Source organism: Pleurodeles waltl, chromosome 5, assembly GCF_031143425.1.
Source record: "Pleurodeles waltl isolate 20211129_DDA chromosome 5, aPleWal1.hap1.20221129, whole genome shotgun sequence".
Taxonomy (NCBI): Eukaryota; Metazoa; Chordata; class Amphibia; order Caudata; family Salamandridae; genus Pleurodeles; species Pleurodeles waltl.
This window is the reverse complement of record NC_090444.1, coordinates 425,093,279-425,112,845: the sequence shown is the minus strand read 5'-3', so window position 1 is coordinate 425,112,845 and position 19,567 is coordinate 425,093,279. Positions and strand designations below refer to the sequence as shown.

Sequence of the window (19,567 nt, the reverse complement as noted above, 5' to 3'; positions counted from 1 at the left end):
CGTTCATAGGGAGGACTGGCAGTTGCGCCAGCAAACTGCTGTGTTACACAAGAGCAGGCATCTCATGCCTGAGAAAAAATGTGTGTAGTCCCTTAAATGTCATGTCTTCAAAACAAACAGTTGTACTGTATGGACTCAGTTTGGTGTTTCAGCAGCCCAAGGTCTGTAAAGTGCCAGCCTCCCATCACCTAAGTGAGCAAGGACACCAGATACATGTGCCAGAGTCATTTATTGAGGACATTAGCTCAGTGGCTGCCTGCTTATATGTTCAGAGGTACAAACAGTGCCTGGATTCCTTTCTTGAGAATGTTGTTTCCTCCAGAGGGGCGACTTATTTTGACCCTTCTGGCACACACATGTAGGGCTGTGGAGTGGTGGGAGCTGGGCCACACCAAACATCTTCAGATTGTTCTCCATTCCGGAGTTGGGGTGACCAGTTTAGGCTTATCAGCGGGTAATGCTAAGCCTTTGTTGAACACACAGCGGCAATGGGAGAGGATTTAAAGAACATATGTGCAAGTAATAGACGTGAGACACTCATCGTTTGGAGTGGTGATTTTAATGTTCATCTCTGTAAAGAAATCTCAGAAAAGATATGTGGCTGGGATATTGAAGATATTGGTCAAAGACCTCACTTCTCACATAACATTCAAGGAGATGCAATGAACTTAATGGCTCAAAAATATAACTTGTCTTTTGTAAATGAATTATACTTTGAAGAACCTCAGTTTAAACCAACGTTTAATGGAAGGGGCGCTGATGCAGTGATTGATTATGTTTTAATGTCAACCCACTTTGCACATTATCTCACTAAGTATATACTTCATGATATTGCAATAAGTGACCATTTCCCTCAGAGCATGAAACTCTTACTAACTCCCTCTACATTGGCCAAAGCTGATAGGCTCATACTGGCAAACGACATCGAACTAGTTCCGCGCAATGGATACACACTTAGATGGTCCCAGACAGACCCGAATACCTTTCTGAAACAGTTAATATGTGACCATAATCAAGCCTTTGTAGACTGTCTTAACGAGAACATAGAGCCAGGAAAGTGTTTAAGTGCCTTTTTGCAGATTACACAAGGCGTAAAAGAAGCTCTTACCGTTAGAACGGGAAAGGCAGGACAGAAATGGGAAATGGGTTGGTTTGACTATGACTGCTCAAAAGCACATAAGAGACTAAAAAAGTCTTTAAGTGCCTGACTGAAGTACGTACGTGTAGACAGGAATATAAGACAGCTATAAAAAAAAGGAAAGCCATCTTGAAAGGAAATCTGTGGGAAACCTTACACAAAGCTAGTTGTATGAAGGTCAACACCCTCTTCTGGAAAACAATAAATTCTCCTGTGCTAGGAGATAGAGATACCCCTAGGATGGAAATTGCAATTTCGGAAGTAGAATGGATTGCCTATTTCTCTAAGATATATTCGCAGCCCAGTGATGTAAATCCTACAGATTCCTTAAAAGGCCCAGGTTCCCAGGAAGGCCCAAGTCTGATTATAACACCTCAGTTTAGCCTTGAGGAGGTTGTGGAAGCCATAAATTCAAGTAAAGCGGGGAAAGCGCCGGGTCCTGATGGTGTTCCAGTAGATTTACATAAGACTAACATGCAGCTATGGGGCCCCTTATTGACGCAGACATTGAGGGCCATTTGCATACAAGGACCCCCATCATCGTGGCGAGATTCTAATATTTTCCCTATATATAAAAAAGGTGATTGCCTCAATCCAGCCTGCTACAGGCCAATCTCCCTACTTGATACATCAGCTAAATTAGCAGGGAGAATTATCCTGAACAGACTTCAAACATGGGCAGAAGAAAATGGTATCCTATCTCCAGTCCAGTATGGTTTCCGCACAGGAATAGGCACGGTGGAGCAGGGTCTGAATCTAAGCATCATTATTGGAAAGTACACAAGGATTAGAGAGGGTAATCTGTACTTGGCCTTTATAGATTTATCATCAGCATTTGACTGCGTACTACATGAGAAGCTATGGGACATCTTAGACAGTATGGGGGTAGAACCATCAATAATTCAGTTTATACGGGACCTGTATACTGAGTGTAGAGCAAGAGTGAGGTACGGACTAAGAGGGGAATGTACCAGGCCATTCGACATACATAGAGGAGTGCGCCAAGGCTGCATACTCGCTCCATTCCTGTTCTCAATATATAAAAATAATTTAGAATGTGAGCTGATAAGTAAATGTAAATATCTTCCCCAAATAGGTAATCGTGCTGTCCCGGCGCTACTCTATGCAGATGACGCAGTGCTTATGACCAGGACACCACTTGCCCTCCAAAAACTTTTAACTGCCTGCATTACTTTTATGACAGACCTGGGACTTACCGTTCTAAAAGTTTTATAATGAACTGCAGTAGGAAATATGGTAAGACTTATAATACTACTATCCAGTAGGGGAAGGTGGAAATACCCCGAACATTCTCATACCTGGGCATAATGTTTGACAAACAGGGTTCCTGGTCACATTGTATGAAAACGAAAAAAGATCAGATTATTAAGACAACGGCGGATCTGAGGTTTTTTTCTAAAAGGCTAGGGGGGATTACCCCGCTGAACATGGTAAAAATCTACAGAGCCAAGTGTATCCCGGCTGCCATGTACGGGTCAGGTATCTGGGGGTATATTAACTGTAAACCGATCCAGACGGTGGAAAATGATTTCTTCAGACGCCTGTTAATGGTACCTAATGGCACATCGTCGTATATCAGTCACATGGAGCTAGGGGTCTCGTTTTTAGCTGATTTGATAAAGATCCAGCCACTACTATTATGGCACAAAGTCTGGACTTCTGAGCATACTGGATTAAATAAGGATATTTTATCTGACTGTATGACGTCTACATACTCGTCAAGGGTCCCCTGGTTGAGATATATTATGACCTTTTTTGAAAACATGGGCAGTAAAGAATATTATACAAACCCAGACTCACTGGGAACAATCACCAGGAAGGAACTGAGTGCCTCGACATTAAAGTATCTAGAAGAATTGCGATGGGAGGTAGAATCAAAAAAGTCCAGCGTTATGTCTAACCAACTAATTTTGTCTGTGGAGGGCATGCAGCCCTACCTGGTAAACGTGGTAAATCACTGGCATCGCTTTGTTCTTACAAGATTGAGGCTGGACACCTTCCATCGCTTGGTGACCTTTCCAACTATGAATGACTGGAGCACTACCTTAAGGCCATGTCCCTGTGACGCAAAGGCATCCCAAACCACGATTCATGTGGTTTTATTTTGCAAATTTTACGCTAAACAGAGAAAGTGCCTTTTAGTGCCCCTTTTAAGATCGACTAATTTGCGTCAGTGCTGTAGCGTGTATGTTAGACTTCAGGTTTTATCTTCTACTGAAATGTGTGGAATTTTAGCAGATTTTTTATGTTCTGTATTAACTGTACGAAAGTTCATGGGGGTATTGGTTTAATTTTAGCCAGTCCATTTAAATACTTGTGATTGGGAAATCCGATTATATGTTTTTTATCTTTGATATTTATTTTTATTATTTAATTCTATTTATTGTGCTATTATATATAAATGTGTTTTTTGATGCTTTTATGATTTGCTGAAAGTCGAATAAAGTTTGTACTACTACTACTACTACTACCACACAGAGTCAATAAATGTGATACACACTCAAGAAGAAACTTGAGGTGCTAGATTGGCCGGGTGCCTTACGCACTGCAGTTGGCTTAGATGCGGGCCACGTAGAAACAGGCTGCAGAGGGGAACGTGTAGACAAGTCTGGGAGTGCACAACTGAGAGCTCGTAGGTGGGGCTCCTGGGAGCTAGGGAACGTCATTGGTTGTCGTGGACCTGGGCCATGCAGCTCAGGTGTAGCGAGTTTTGGTTGTCTGGTGCTTCTGCGTTCAGGCACCCACAATTCTTGGGTGGACCTGCAAAAAGAGGACAAAAATAGAGCAGCTGGTCCACTCTGTGATGGCACTGCAATGGAGACATCCCTCGATGGCTGGTCTCTGGTTGCAGCGTTGGAGTCTGGTTTGGACTCAAACAAGTGTTGGTTGCAGCGTGGGGTACAGTACCCTGGGTATTTGTGCATGACTGCTCCGGTAGGTCCTGTGGTCCTGCTGGAGCTCTGTGACCTCGCCTTGGCTGGCTGCTGCATCAGTGGATCTAGTAGTCAGTAGAACAGTGAACTGGACATTGTTGTTGGTGCCTGCAGGATGCAGGGAAGTGGCTCCTCCACTTAAAGGGAGATGCTGATGACTTGGCAAAGTGTGGGAGGCTTTCTGTGGCTTTTGGAGGATGAACAGCTGCAGATCAGGTTGTCACAATTGGCGGTACAAGAGCAGATAAGTCAACAGGGCTTTGTGCCAAAGTCCACCAGCAGTCCTTAGTGCTTGTTTCTTCGGTTCTTCTCTGTCCCCTTCTTTCTTCAGTAGGACAAATCTAGTCTTCAGGTGTCAGGGGGCTACCTAAATACTGAATTTAGGGGTGTGCATGGTAATAGCCAAAGGGCTTCTTACCCCTGGGGTGACTACAGCCCATATCTGACCTTATCCTGTGGGAAGTGAGCATAATCCTGTCCCAGAGTTCCTAGTTCCACCAAAAACAAGACCCTTCTTTTATGGATCACATCAGGCTTGCCCACTTTAGTGGTGTGACTAGCCTGGTAGTGCACCATGCCTACATGCATAGCTAATTTCCCACCTGTCCTGTTGCCAAATGGGTCTCAGGGACTGGGGGTGGCAACTCTCAGGTGAGCTGGGGTCGCATACTAAAGGCAGCAGAGGAAGTATGCATTATTTGTGGCATCTAAGAGTGCAAGCTCTCATCTCAAGGGAGTCAGAAATAGGTCTGTGGTGCCAGGCTGATCAATACCAGTCAACCAGCACTCTAGAGGACTAGTAGGTTTTAGGGGGCATCTCTAAGGTGCCCTTATGTGCATGTCACAATAAATCCAAGACTGACATCAGTCGGGATTTAGTAACACGAGATGTTTGATGCCAAACACCATAGGTTTCACTGAAGCCATTATGTAACTGGGTAACTCATGTTGACCAGTGCATGCCCTAAGATGGCTTCCCTGTTCCCTTGCAATGTCTTATAAAATTGAACTAGATATCACGGGCATATCTGCTTATGCAGGTATGTCCTCACATCAAATATAATGCACCCTGCTGTAGGGGTGACTTATGTATATTCTGATGCAGTGACTGGGGCATGGAACACAATGTGTGTGCCATGTCGTGTTTTCACTCATGGCTTGCTCCATGACACGCAGTCTGTGATGGCAGGCTGTGTGCAGTTTTTACAGGGGTCTCTTAGGGTGGCACAATACATTCTGCAGCTCTTCGGGACCCTCTCTAGTACCTAGGCCCTAGGTACCAGGGGTACCATTTAGCAGGGCCTTGCAGAGGTACTAGAGTAGATGCCAGTTGTGTACAGTTAGACCTTTTACCTTGTTTTAGTGAAAGAGAACTGGCACTGGGGACATGTTCAGAAGGAACCCAGTGCACCTCAGTTGAAACACCTCATTACCAGTGGCAAAAGTAGGGGTGACCATGTCCAAAAGGGGCAAGCTTCCTCTGAATGGAAGAATTGTCTGCTGTAGGGTGCCTGCAAAAAAATTATTAACTGATTAGGTTAACTCTCTAAAGACAACTCTACGCAAATAATGGTTGTGGCCCTTTGTAATGAAGATTTCATTTGGCTTGATATTACTAGATAGAAGGTCTACTTCAGGTAGACACGATCTCTGTTTATGAATAGCTAAGAGAATACAGTGTTTGTGAGGCAGGATGGATGCCAGTGTGAGGTAGTCCATGAACTATGAATATTACACCTGCAGCCTACATGGGCCTCGGTTGAACCATATGCCACAATGAGTCTGCTTGCTGCTGGTACGTCGGAAGTCCTTCTATGAAGTTAAAGAACTAATAGTTTTAGTCTCCACAACAAGGCAATATGCTACAAAAACCTACCCTTGTAAGTGGGGGGGGGGGCAAGGTGTAGAACCAAAGGCATAATGACTGAAAAAGCCAATTATAATGAGGCATCTCACACTAATTAAGAAGATAACCAGGGAACGACAGCCTTCAGTAAAAGCTCCCAAATAGCTGGAATTTAGAAGGCTATGGTAAATAATGAGTGGAGGAGATTGTCATGATGTTGGTACTCAGTAAATGTAGACAACCTCCAACACAAGGAGGCTGCAGGATAAGAGTGAGATGCGCTGGAAGTTTATGAAAGTGAACCAGTGTCAAGCTGTTTTTGACACTCAAGCAGAATTTGGCATTGTAATGTCAAAGGATGGTCCTAGCCCTCCCACCCTGCATATTTTGTGAGGTTGAGATGTGTCATCTCTCCCCATTTGGGTCAGCCTATTCTTTGCTCCTGAAAGGCATTTCACACCTATTCAAATGTTAATTACTGGCTGGCAGAAGTGGGAGAGCAAATACAAATTTAGTCTCCAGGAACTTTAAGCAGTGGGAAGGCACCTTTCTAAAAGTTACTTTTCCTTAATATGTATTAAAAATCTGACTTCACCATTGAATTGGATTTTTAATAACTATTAAAAATAGTTGTTTATTTTTCTAGCTAGTTCCATTCCGTAGATGATACAGCATTAGTATTTTAATCTATTTTCTAGGCGTGCCACAATGAAAAATATATTTTAGGTGCTAGTCACTTCAAGGACTATTACCATTAAATTGCTACATGCCCTACTTTTAAATACTATGCAACCTACTTTTTGAACTACAAGCCTGTACAGAGGTGGTTTATTGATATTTAAAAGGGAGGTTTTGACCTGTCTTTTGACAGGTCGAATTGCAGTGTTTGCACTGGCACAGTCAGGCTACAATGGTGGACCTTAAGCCATGTTTTACATTGTCACGGTAATGGACCGTACAATAGGTTCCGCAGTCCACTGGTGACATTTAGCTTACAGACTGTGAGAAAATTTTGTACCACCTGTAAAGAAATGGCTCCCTGTTGCAGTTACCCCCCACTTTTTGCCTGATACTGATGCTGACTTGACTGAGAAGTGTGCTGGGACCCTGCTAACCAGGCCCCAGCACCAGTGTTCTTTCACCTAAAATGTACCATTGTATCCACAATTGGTAGACCCTGGCATCCAGATAAGTCCCTTGTAACTGGTACTTCTAGTACCAAGGGCCCTGATGCCAAGGAAGGTCTCTAAGGGCTGCAGCATGTCTTATGCCACCCTGGAGACCTCTCACTCAGCACAGACACACTGCTTGCCAGCTTGTGTGTGCTAGTGAGGACAAAACGAGTAAGTCGACATGGCACTCCCCTCAGGGTGCCATGCCAGCCTCTCACTGCCTATGCAGTATAGGTAAGACACCCCTCTAGCAGGCCTTACAGCCCTAAGGCAGGGTGCACTATACCATAGGTGAGGGTACCAGTGCATGAGCATGGTACCCCTACAGTGTCTAAACAAAACCTTAGACATTGTAAGTGCAGGGTAGCCATAAGAGTATATGGTCTGGGAGTTTGTCAAACACGAACTCCACAGCACCATAATGGCTACACTGAAAACTGGGAAGTTTGGTATCAAACTTCTCAGCACAATAAATGCACACTGATGCCAGTGTACATTTTATTGTAAAATACACCCCAGAGGGCACCTTAGAGGTGCCCCCTGAAACTTAACCGACTATCTGTGTAGGCTGACTAGTTTTAGCAGCCTGCCCCAAACCGAGACATGTTGCTGGCCCCATGGGGAGAGTGCCTTTGTCACTCTGAGGCCAGTAACAAAGCCTGCACTGGGTGGAGATGCTAACACCTCCCCCAGGCAGGAATTGTCACACCTGGCGGTGAGCCTCAAAGGCTCACCTCCTTTGTGCCAACCCAGCAGGACACTCCAGCTAGTGGAGTTGCCCGCCCCCTCCGGCCAGGCCCCACTTTTGGCGGCAAGGCCGGAGAAAATAATGAGAAAAACAAGGAGGAGTCACTGGCCAGTCAGGACAGCCCCTAAGGTGTCCTGAGCTGAGGTGACTCTAACTTTTAGAAATCCTCCATCTTGCAGATGGAGGATTCCCCCAATAGGGTTAGGATTGTGACCCCCTCCCCTTGGGAGGAGGCACAAAGAGGGTGTACCCACCCTCAGGGCTAGTAGCCATTGGCTACTAACCCCCCAGACCTAAACACGCCCTTAAATTTAGTATTTAAGGGCTACCCTGAACCCTAGAAAATTAGATTCCTGCAACTACAAGAAGAAGGACTGCCCAGCTGAAAACCCCTGCAGCGGAAGACCAGAAGACGACAACTGCCTTGGCTCCAGAAACTCACCGGCCTGTCTCCTGCCTTCCAAAGATCCTGCTCCAGCGACGCCTTCCGAAGGGACCAGCGACCTCGACATCCTCTGAGGACTGCCCCTGCTTCGAAAAGACAAGAAACTCCCGAGGACAGCGGACCTGCTCCAAGAAAAGCTGCAACTTTGTTTCCAGCAGCTTTAAAGAACCCTGCAAGCTCCCCGCAAGAAGCGTGAGACTTGCAACACTGCACCCGGCGACCCCGACTCGGCTGGTGGAGATCCGACACCTCAGGAGGGACCCCAGGACTACTCTGATACTGTGAGTACCAAAACCTGTCCCCCCTGAGCCCCCACAGCGCCGCCTGCAGAGGGAATCCCGAGGCTTCCCCTGACCGCGACTCTTTGAACCTAAAGTCCCGACGCCTGGGAGAGACCCTGCACCCGCAGCCCCCAGGACCCGAAGGACCGGACTTTCACTGCAGAAGTGACCCCCAGGAGTCCCTCTCCCTTGCCCAAGTGGAGGTTTCCCCGAGGAATCCCCCCCTTGCCTGCCTGCAGCGCTGAAGAGATCCCGAGATCTCTCATAGACTAACATTGCGAACCCGACGCCTGTTCCTACACTGCACCCGGCCGCCCCCGCGCTGCTGAGGGTGAAATTTCTGTGTGGACTTGTGTCCCCCCCGGTGCCCTACAAAACCCCCCTGGTCTGCCCTCCGAAGACGCGGGTACTTACCTGCAAGCAGACCGGAACCGGGGCACCCCCTTCTCTCCATTCTAGCCTATGTGTTTTGGGCACCACTTTGAACTCTGCACCTGACCGGCCCTGAGCTGCTGGTGTGGTGACTTTGGGGTTGCTCTGAACCCCCAACGGTGGGCTACCTTGGACCAAGAACTAAGCCCTGTAAGTGTCTTACTTACCTGGTTAACCTAACAAATACTTACCTCCCCTAGGAACTGTGAAAATTGCACTAAGTGTCCACTTTTAAAACAGCTATTTGTGAATAACTTGAAAAGTATACATGCAATTTTTATGATTTAAAGTTCCTAAAGTACTTACCTGCAATACCTTTCGAATGAGATATTACATGTAGAATTTGAACCTGTGGTTCTTAAAATAAACTAAGAAAAGATATTTTTCTATATAAAAACCTATTGGCTGGATTTGTCTCTGAGTGTGTGTACCTCATTTATTGTCTATGTGTATGTACAACAAATGCTTAACACTACTCCTTGGATAAGCCTACTGCTCGACCACACTACCACAAAATAGAGCATTAGTATTATCTATTTTTACCACTATTTTACCTCTAAGGGGAACCCTTGGACTCTGTGCATGCTATTCCTTACTTTGAAATAGCACATACAGAGCCAACTTCCTACATTGGTGGATCAGCGGTGGGGTACAAGACTTTGCATTTGCTGGACTACTCAGCCAATACCTGATCACACGACAAATTCCAAAATTGTCATTAGAAATTGATTTTTGCAATTTGAAAAGTTTTCTAAATTCTTAAAAGACCTGCTAGGGCCTTGTGTTAGATCCTGTTTAGCATTTCTTTTAGAGTTTAAAAGTTTGTAAAAGTTTGAATTAGATTCTAGAACCAGTTGTAGATTCTTAAAAAGTATTCCAACTTTTAGAAGCAAAATGTCTAGCACAGATGTGACTGTGGTGGAACTCGACACCACACCTTACCTCCATCTTAAGATGAGGGAGCTAAGGTCACTCTGTAAGATAAAGAAAATAACAATGGGCCCCAAACCTACCAAAATACAGCTCCAGGAGCTTTTGGCAGAGTTTGAAAAGGCCAACCCCTCTGAGGGTGGCAACTCAGAGGAAGAGGATAGTGACTTGGAGGAAAATTCCCCCCTACCAGTCCTATCTAGGGAGAACAGGGTCCCTCAAACCCTGACTCCTAAAATAATAGTCAGAGATGCTGGTTCCCTCACAGGAGAGACCAACACCTCTGAAATCACTGAGGATAGCCTCAGTGAAGATGACCCCCTGTTAGCCAGGATGGTCAAAAGATTGGCTTTGGAAAAGCAGCTCCTAGCCATAGAAAGGGAAAGAAAAGAGATGGGCCTAGGTCCCATCGATGGTGGCAGCAACTTAAATAGGGTCAGAGATTCTCCTGACATCCTAAAAATCCCCAAAGGGATTGTAACAAAATATGAAGATGGTGATGACATCACCAAATGGTTCACAGCTTTTGAGAGGGCTTGTGTAACCAGAAAAGTAAACAGATCTCACTGGGGTGCTCTCCTTTGGGAAATGTTCACTGGAAAGTGTAGGGATAGACTCCTCACACTCTCTGGAAAAGATGCAGAATCTTATGACCTCATGAAGGGTACCCTGATTGAGGGCTTTGGATTCTCCACTGAGGAGTATAGAATTAGATTCAGGGGGGCTCAAAAATCCTCGAGCCAGACCTGGGTTGACTTTGTAGACTACTCAGTAAAAACACTAGATGGTTGGTTAACTGGAAATGAAGTGTGTGACTATGTTGGGCTTTATAATTTGTTTATGAAAGAACACATTTTAAGTAACTGCTTCAATGAAAAGTTGCATCAGTATCTGGTAGACCTAGGTCCAATTTCTCCCCAAGAGTTGGGAAAGAAGGCAGACCACTGGGTCAAGACTAGGGTAACCAAAACTTCCACTGGGGGTGACCAAAAGAAAGGGGTTACAAAAACTCCCCAGGAGAAAGTGGGTGACACTAGAAATAAAGAAAAAGAGTCCTCTGTAGGCCCCCAAAAACCAGAACAGGTGGGTGGGCCCCAAGACACAACCCAAAACAAAGGTGGGTACCAGGGTAAGAACTGGGATGCCACTAAGGCGTGGTGCCACAACTGTAAACAGTCTGGGCACCACACCAAGGACACTTCTTGTCCCAAAAACAAACCCCAGAACAAGATTCCAGGGGTAACCAGTGTAGCCATGGGAGATGACTCCTCAGATGAGGAGGTCTTCATAGCCTTCCACTGGAAACAGGGCCCAACAGGTGAGTTGGAGATTCCAGAGGGAAGTAGATACTTCCACCACCTACTGGTGAATGGAATCCCAACCACTGCCCTGAGAGACACTTGTGCCAGTCACACTATTGTGCATGACAGGCTGGTGCTCTCAAACCAGTACATCCCAGGTGAGACTGCCAGGGTAAGAGTTAGCCTAGACAGGGTCACTAAGAGGCCTGTGGCTTTAGTACCCATAGAAGTGGGTGGCACTCTTAGCTGGAGAAGGGTAGTAGTCAGTACAGACCTCCCCCTTGATTGTCTCCTTGGAAATGACTACCCAGAGGTTAGTCAGAGCCCAAGAGAGGGACTGGTCCAGTGCCAGTCCTCTCCCAAGGATTCTGGAAGTCCTGCCTCTGCAGTAAATGCAAGTAGGCCCCAGAAGAAAAAGAAAAGGAAACAGAGTAGGAAAGGTGGACAACCTTTAGCCAAGGTTCTAGCAAGCCAAGGAGATTCTGCTCCAGTAGGGGAGAACTCCAAAAATGGCTCTGATAAAGTCCAACCTGACCCACAAGAAGTCCTGGCTAGTCAGGCAACTGTTAAGCCTGAGTGGGTGGCTCCTCAGCTAACAGAAGAAAGAGTGGAAGAAGGGTGTTTACTACAAGATGTGGTGACCCCCCACTCTAATACAGCAGACAGGCACCCTGAACCCAAAGAAGCCTGTAACTTAGCCCCTTCCCTTGTAGGTGAAGAGCTAAAGGTGTGGTTCTGGGCACTGACAGCTGTCAGTGGCCTCTGCTGGGTGTTAGCCTTTATGGCTGCACTATCCTTGGCCTGGTGGTCTGACCCCATGCCAAATAACAAGTTAGGCCCCCTGACCCTGTTGGTCCTGGTGGGGTTACTCCAGCTCTGGGTAACCTCTTTGGGTAAGCTAGGGGTGACCCTGGCTAAGATAAGATTAGCAGAGGTGGATACCTCTGACCTCAAAATAGAGAGAATGGGTGAAGACATAAAAAGCACAGACAAGAGGCAGTTCAGACTAGGTCCTATCACTGTGGAAGTGGGTCAGTTCCCCAGAGGGAATGACCTGAACAGGAGGATGTAAGGCAGAGTAGGCCCTGCAACAAACCAGCCATTTCCTCTACTCTTCCTCGCCTGACAGACTAGGAAGACTCTTCCAGCGTTGGCTGAGTCTCCTGGCCTGTAGGCTGGGGGGGGCTTGTGTAAAGAAATGGCTCCCTGTTGCAGTTACCCCCCACTTTTTGCCTGATACTGATGCTGACTTGACTGAGAAGTGTGCTGGGACCCTGCTAACCAGGCCCCAGCACCAGTGTTCTTTCACCTAAAATGTACCATTGTATCCACAATTGGTAGACCCTGGCATCCAGATAAGTCCCTTGTAACTGGTACTTCTAGTACCAAGGGCCCTGATGCCAAGGAAGGTCTCTAAGGGCTGCAGCATGTCTTATGCCACCCTGGAGACCTCTCACTCAGCACAGACACACTGCTTGCCAGCTTGTGTGTGCTAGTGAGGACAAAACGAGTAAGTCGACATGGCACTCCCCTCAGGGTGCCATGCCAGCCTCTCACTGCCTATGCAGTATAGGTAAGACACCCCTCTAGCAGGCCTTACAGCCCTAAGGCAGGGTGCACTATACCATAGGTGAGGGTACCAGTGCATGAGCATGGTACCCCTACAGTGTCTAAACAAAACCTTAGACATTGTAAGTGCAGGGTAGCCATAAGAGTATATGGTCTGGGAGTTTGTCAAACACGAACTCCACAGCACCATAATGGCTACACTGAAAACTGGGAAGTTTGGTATCAAACTTCTCAGCACAATAAATGCACACTGATGCCAGTGTACATTTTATTGTAAAATACACCCCAGAGGGCACCTTAGAGGTGCCCCCTGAAACTTAACCGACTATCTGTGTAGGCTGACTAGTTTTAGCAGCCTGCCCCAAACCGAGACATGTTGCTGGCCCCATGGGGAGAGTGCCTTTGTCACTCTGAGGCCAGTAACAAAGCCTGCACTGGGTGGAGATGCTAACACCTCCCCCAGGCAGGAATTGTCACACCTGGCGGTGAGCCTCAAAGGCTCACCTCCTTTGTGCCAACCCAGCAGGACACTCCAGCTAGTGGAGTTGCCCGCCCCCTCCGGCCAGGCCCCACTTTTGGCGGCAAGGCCGGAGAAAATAATGAGAAAAACAAGGAGGAGTCACTGGCCAGTCAGGACAGCCCCTAAGGTGTCCTGAGCTGAGGTGACTCTAACTTTTAGAAATCCTCCATCTTGCAGATGGAGGATTCCCCCAATAGGGTTAGGATTGTGACCCCCTCCCCTTGGGAGGAGGCACAAAGAGGGTGTACCCACCCTCAGGGCTAGTAGCCATTGGCTACTAACCCCCCAGACCTAAACACGCCCTTAAATTTAGTATTTAAGGGCTACCCTGAACCCTAGAAAATTAGATTCCTGCAACTACAAGAAGGACTGCCCAGCTGAAAACCCCTGCAGCGGAAGACCAGAAGACGACAACTGCCTTGGCTCCAGAAACTCACCGGCCTGTCTCCTGCCTTCCAAAGATCCTGCTCCAGCGACGCCTTCCGAAGGGACCAGCGACCTCGACATCCTCTGAGGACTGCCCCTGCTTCGAAAAGACAAGAAACTCCCGAGGACAGCGGACCTGCTCCAAGAAAAGCTGCAACTTTGTTTCCAGCAGCTTTAAAGAACCCTGCAAGCTCCCCGCAAGAAGCGTGAGACTTGCAACACTGCACCCGGCGACCCCGACTCGGCTGGTGGAGATCCGACACCTCAGGAGGGACCCCAGGACTACTCTGATACTGTGAGTACCAAAACCTGTCCCCCCTGAGCCCCCACAGCGCCGCCTGCAGAGGGAATCCCGAGGCTTCCCCTGACCGCGACTCTTTGAACCTAAAGTCCCGACGCCTGGGAGAGACCCTGCACCCGCAGCCCCCAGGACCCGAAGGACCGGACTTTCACTGCAGAAGTGACCCCCAGGAGTCCCTCTCCCTTGCCCAAGTGGAGGTTTCCCCGAGGAATCCCCCCCTTGCCTGCCTGCAGCGCTGAAGAGATCCCGAGATCTCTCATAGACTAACATTGCGAACCCGACGCCTGTTCCTACACTGCACCCGGCCGCCCCCGCGCTGCTGAGGGTGAAATTTCTGTGTGGACTTGTGTCCCCCCCGGTGCCCTACAAAACCCCCCTGGTCTGCCCTCCGAAGACGCGGGTACTTACCTGCAAGCAGACCGGAACCGGGGCACCCCCTTCTCTCCATTCTAGCCTATGTGTTTTGGGCACCACTTTGAACTCTGCACCTGACCGGCCCTGAGCTGCTGGTGTGGTGACTTTGGGGTTGCTCTGAACCCCCAACGGTGGGCTACCTTGGACCAAGAACTAAGCCCTGTAAGTGTCTTACTTACCTGGTTAACCTAACAAATACTTACCTCCCCTAGGAACTGTGAAAATTGCACTAAGTGTCCACTTTTAAAACAGCTATTTGTGAATAACTTGAAAAGTATACATGCAATTTTTATGATTTAAAGTTCCTAAAGTACTTACCTGCAATACCTTTCGAATGAGATATTACATGTAGAATTTGAACCTGTGGTTCTTAAAATAAACTAAGAAAAGATATTTTTCTATATAAAAACCTATTGGCTGGATTTGTCTCTGAGTGTGTGTACCTCATTTATTGTCTATGTGTATGTACAACAAATGCTTAACACTACTCCTTGGATAAGCCTACTGCTCGACCACACTACCACAAAATAGAGCATTAGTATTATCTATTTTTACCACTATTTTACCTCTAAGGGGAACCCTTGGACTCTGTGCATGCTATTCCTTACTTTGAAATAGCACATACAGAGCCAACTTCCTACACCACCTACTACCAACTTCTATGCAAGTTAAATACCAGTTAGAAATATGCTAGTACTATCTTGTTGAAAGGAGGAGCGCAGGTGTTTTATAAATAGTAAAATGCACAGCGCTCTATAGCCAGCAAAAACAGTAAAGGCAAAAAAAGGGATATACCACACAAAAGATGGTCATTCCTACAACTATTATTCTCTCTCTGAGGTGGATTTTGCAGCTATGCCTACTAGAAGCATTACCAAGGGTTCATAACTGCGCTTATGTGTAGTTCATGGAAGATCTGCCTTGTGAATTACCACATGCTTAAAAAGTAACTGAGCCCTTAAGAAACTTGGATAATTTCCTTGAAGCTGCCAAACTGCTTACTACCCCAGTAGCTCCAGTTTCTTTTAATTATATTACGACACCTTAATAAAGATCACTCGGATAATGAGGGTGCATACTGTGAACCCCTTAACGATGAAGTCAGTGGAATTGTGCCATTATCTCTCTATCAAGCCCTTTGTTGCAAATTGCATTACCATCTTCAATCTGCCAGCATAACATGTATAAGCAGTAGTACTTGTGCCCAGTTACACTGACTATTAGTCGGAAGGGCGGGTGCACCAGAAATGCAGGTAAGGACAGTAACTCTGAACTATAATCCACTACCAACTGCCTGATAACATAACATTAGAGGTTATTAGTCACCCTAACTATCATTTCTAAGAGATAGGCTGTTTGTAAAGCACCTTTTAATAAATGGTAGAGCACCAGCAGTGATACAGACTGTCAAGACAATCAAGCAAACAATAAAAAGTCCAAATAACACGTGGGGTGGCACAGCTTTTCCAAGCCATGTCGAAGACATCTGTCCCAACATGGTAGACATTCTAAGCAGGTTGAATAGAAATTACCTCTGATTTTTTCTATATAATATTTTGCTTTTATTGATACTTCTAAGCGGAAATTCATCACCATGTGAATTTCCCCTAGCCGCCAGGCAGGATCCAGAAATTTTAAAAAATAGTGCTGGTAGGTGACACTGTGTGACTTTGCATCAACACGATTCTGCCCCAGAAGTGACAAACAGAGCTGAATATGACCAACCCATGCATGCTGACATCAGTTTGTTTCTTTCCATACCTTCAGACACAGATCCTGAGCCCCACTCCTTCACTCCTCACTCTTTTAAGGTTCAAAAACCTTTCCAGTGTGAAAGGAATATCAGCCCCTAAAACGGCAGGATTCAAACCTTGTAGGGTCTATCCCAAACACGTCTGTGACGGATTCCCCACAATCTGTTTAGATTCTTCATACAACTCCAAGTCCTGCAAGAACTGCACCCAGATAAACCCTACGGCCATCCACAAGCATGAGGCAAAGATCTACGTGGCAAAACACTGAAAGGCTGCAGACTGGTCCCACTCCAGGTAAATCAAAGAAGAAACACAAGAATTCCAAGTGGAATCCTGCCACATCTTATCATTCGATCTATAGAGAACGCTTGAAGTATTGCTTCTGGCCTCCAGGTCTCATTCCTGTTCTGCCGAAAGAGGATTCCATCTCTAGTCCTGATGCACTCCCAGTTCCTGGGTCCATTGGTCGTGTTGCAGTAGGCAAAGGCCTTGCGGGCGGCCATGCTGCAATTCTTAGGCACAAATCCGGCTCTTTCTGGCATGTCTTGGGGCCCCATGGATCTACAGGGACTTCAAGTCAGGTTACAACCAGCGGGTTCGTCCTTGGTGCCGGTTGGGCTCCATGAACCAGTGTGGCGTTCTATGCCAGCGTCTGGACCAGTACCAAAATCTGTGCCGACTCCTAGCTAGTTGAGGCAAGGGGCCCAACACCACCATTGCCACACCTGCACCCATCATTCTATTTATCCAAGCTTCTCAACACATCTAGCAGCTTGAGATTTCTTAGAAGTAAAGTAAACAAGGTCCTGCTAAAAATCCTTATTCTGAGCCTCCCATCTGCCACAGCAGCCCTTCTCAGGCGAAGCCCCCACTTTCTGAATCTCCTTGCTTACAGATTTTAGGACAATAAAATCCCTCCTTTTTACAGCATCTACTAAAATCCAAACTTTGATTGACTTAGTAACCCCCTACTCTTACAAGACTAGCTGAGATCCCCTTCGAAAACTGTATGATATGTTAATTTGTTCAACTCTTCGTCTACATTTCTACCCTCCTGCTTCACCTACACCTTCTGTTAATCTCACTATCCCACGTCTCTCTCTTTCTACCCAATCTCTCTCAAACCCTTCACCTACCCTACCTCCTGTAACCACCCAAATTCTCCCCTTTTCTTCTGACCCAGTACCACAGGTGTAACATATTTTCGTCTATAGAAACTTAATGTTCTATAGAAACTTAATCCTGCCAAAGTCACACATGACTCGGTTGCAGAGACCCACCCTCATCAAAGTCATCCTGGATACTGTGTGTCTTAAAGCCTTTCACCTAGACCAACAAGTCCAACACATTCGGACTATGATCCTGATGTTTCAGCATCTGTACTGGGTCTCAGTGACAGTAGCTCGGAGGCTTTGTGACCTGCTTGCCTTCTGCATCCTGGCCATTCCCGATGGCATATGTGGGCTTTACAGTGGGGTCTGAAGTTTCAGTGGCCCAGCACCAGGCAGCCTTTCACAATCCATCAAGGTGTCACAGGAGACTGCACAACATCTGCAGTGTTGGGTGCTTGATCGCAGTTGGAACAGCAGCAGACCCTTCTCCCCACCCCATACAGAATTGATGGTGGTGACAGATGCATCACTCATGGGTTGGAGAGGTGGAGCTCTGAGGACTCTGGTCTCCAGTTGAGACAGGCCACCACATAAATCTTTTGGGGCTCAGAGTGCTTTGCTTGGCATTGAAGCCCTCCCTGCTGGCAGGTTCAGGTTCCCACAGTGGTACTGCAACAAGGAGGGTGGGGTGGGCTCTTGGTTCCTGTGTCAGGAGGCTGTTCACTATGGAGCTGGCTGAATCAGCAGGGGATCTCTCTGGTGGTACAAGATATGGCAGAATCTTTAAATACCAGGGCAGACAAACTCAGCTGACAGCACCTAGTGGATCACGAATGGAGGTTACACCCATAGGTGGCTCTTAGCCACCACAGAAAACATGCAATGTTAGCATTTTTGCGCACTGGAGTTCCCTAAATGACTGTTTCTGAGACGCATTCTGCTTAGAATGGAGCATGAGATTTGCGTAAGCCTTCCCACCTCTACCTGTCAGATCAGGAATGACTGAGTCCAAGTTATTCTAGTAGCTTCATATTGGGCCAGCCAAGTGAGGTACCCTCAAATTCTGGGCTTGAGCATCCGTTCTTTTTTACCTTTTTACGTTTGTTGGGTCAACCATCCTTATTAAAATTACTGGTTGTGTTGCCTTTTCTAAAGGGTTTACAGCATGTTTCACCCAAGCCTTTTGTGCTGCCACAGTGGGTCTCACATTTAGGTGTCACATTTCTAAAAAAAAATATCCCCTATTGGCGATTGTGAGATGCTGTCATTTCAGCTCTCCATTACAACTGATTATTCTGGGAGGAGCAGTTATTTATAGACCTCCAGGCCATAATGCCATAATAACCATCCCCACCCTATCTGCAGTACTGTTCCTTTTGGTCCTACAGTGCAAACATTTCCTATTTATAGATGATTTTAATTTTCACTTTGACAAGGAGGATGACCTGCATAGTAGAAATTTGTAGAACGAAATGTGAATGTTACATCTAACTCAGAGATTAAAGGAGCGACCCATAAAGCAGGCCATACTCTGGACCTATTGCTCTCCGGTCTTTGTTCTATATTTGTCCTTTCTATTGAGCCTGTGTGCTGGTCTGACCACTGTTTACTTAACTCAGTTTTAAGGTGTGTAACAACCTCTTGTTAATCACAAGACTCCTCCAGTGAGTTCAAGGCTGTGAAGGAGAGTTAACCTGGAGTCATTTGCTGATAATTTCTGTGTGCCTGTCCTAAATGCAGTTCTTTCTGTTAATTTAAATGTTAGGGCCTTAGAACCTGTATTAGTTTTGGCATTAGATAGATATGCTCCTTTTAAATTGAAGAAGTCACTGAGATTCTCTCCTTCAGATAGATGGTACACAAATGATCTCAAACTGCAAAGAGGGAGAGAAAAGCTTTAGAGCATCACTGTCAGATGTCTAAATCCCTGCTTTTAGAACTGCATTAAAATCTTACTATAAAAAGCTTAGGCTTGCTAAAAGGCCTATATTGGGAGTAGATTAGAGGAAAACAGCAGCTCTTCTAAGTAACTCTTCAAGATAGTCAAGTAGCTATCTCAGCCTACAGCTTTGAGCCAAAACATTCCAGTCCCGACCCAGCAGTGTGAAGACCTGGCAGAATTTTTTCATGAGAAGATCGATAAGATTTACTCCACTTTTGAGACCCAACCCTCCCTGGCAGAGTTTTGCATAGAAGAAGTCAACCCTCACCCTGGTACATCCAT

General features: G+C 46.4%; 1 protein-coding gene across 4 annotated transcripts in view; it reads left to right on the top strand.

The window, feature by feature from the left end:
* The window catches only part of SPTBN1 (spectrin beta, non-erythrocytic 1), a 502,311-nt gene that overhangs the window by 464,374 nt on the left and 18,370 nt on the right, over positions 1 to 19,567 (top strand). The window lies entirely within an intron of this gene.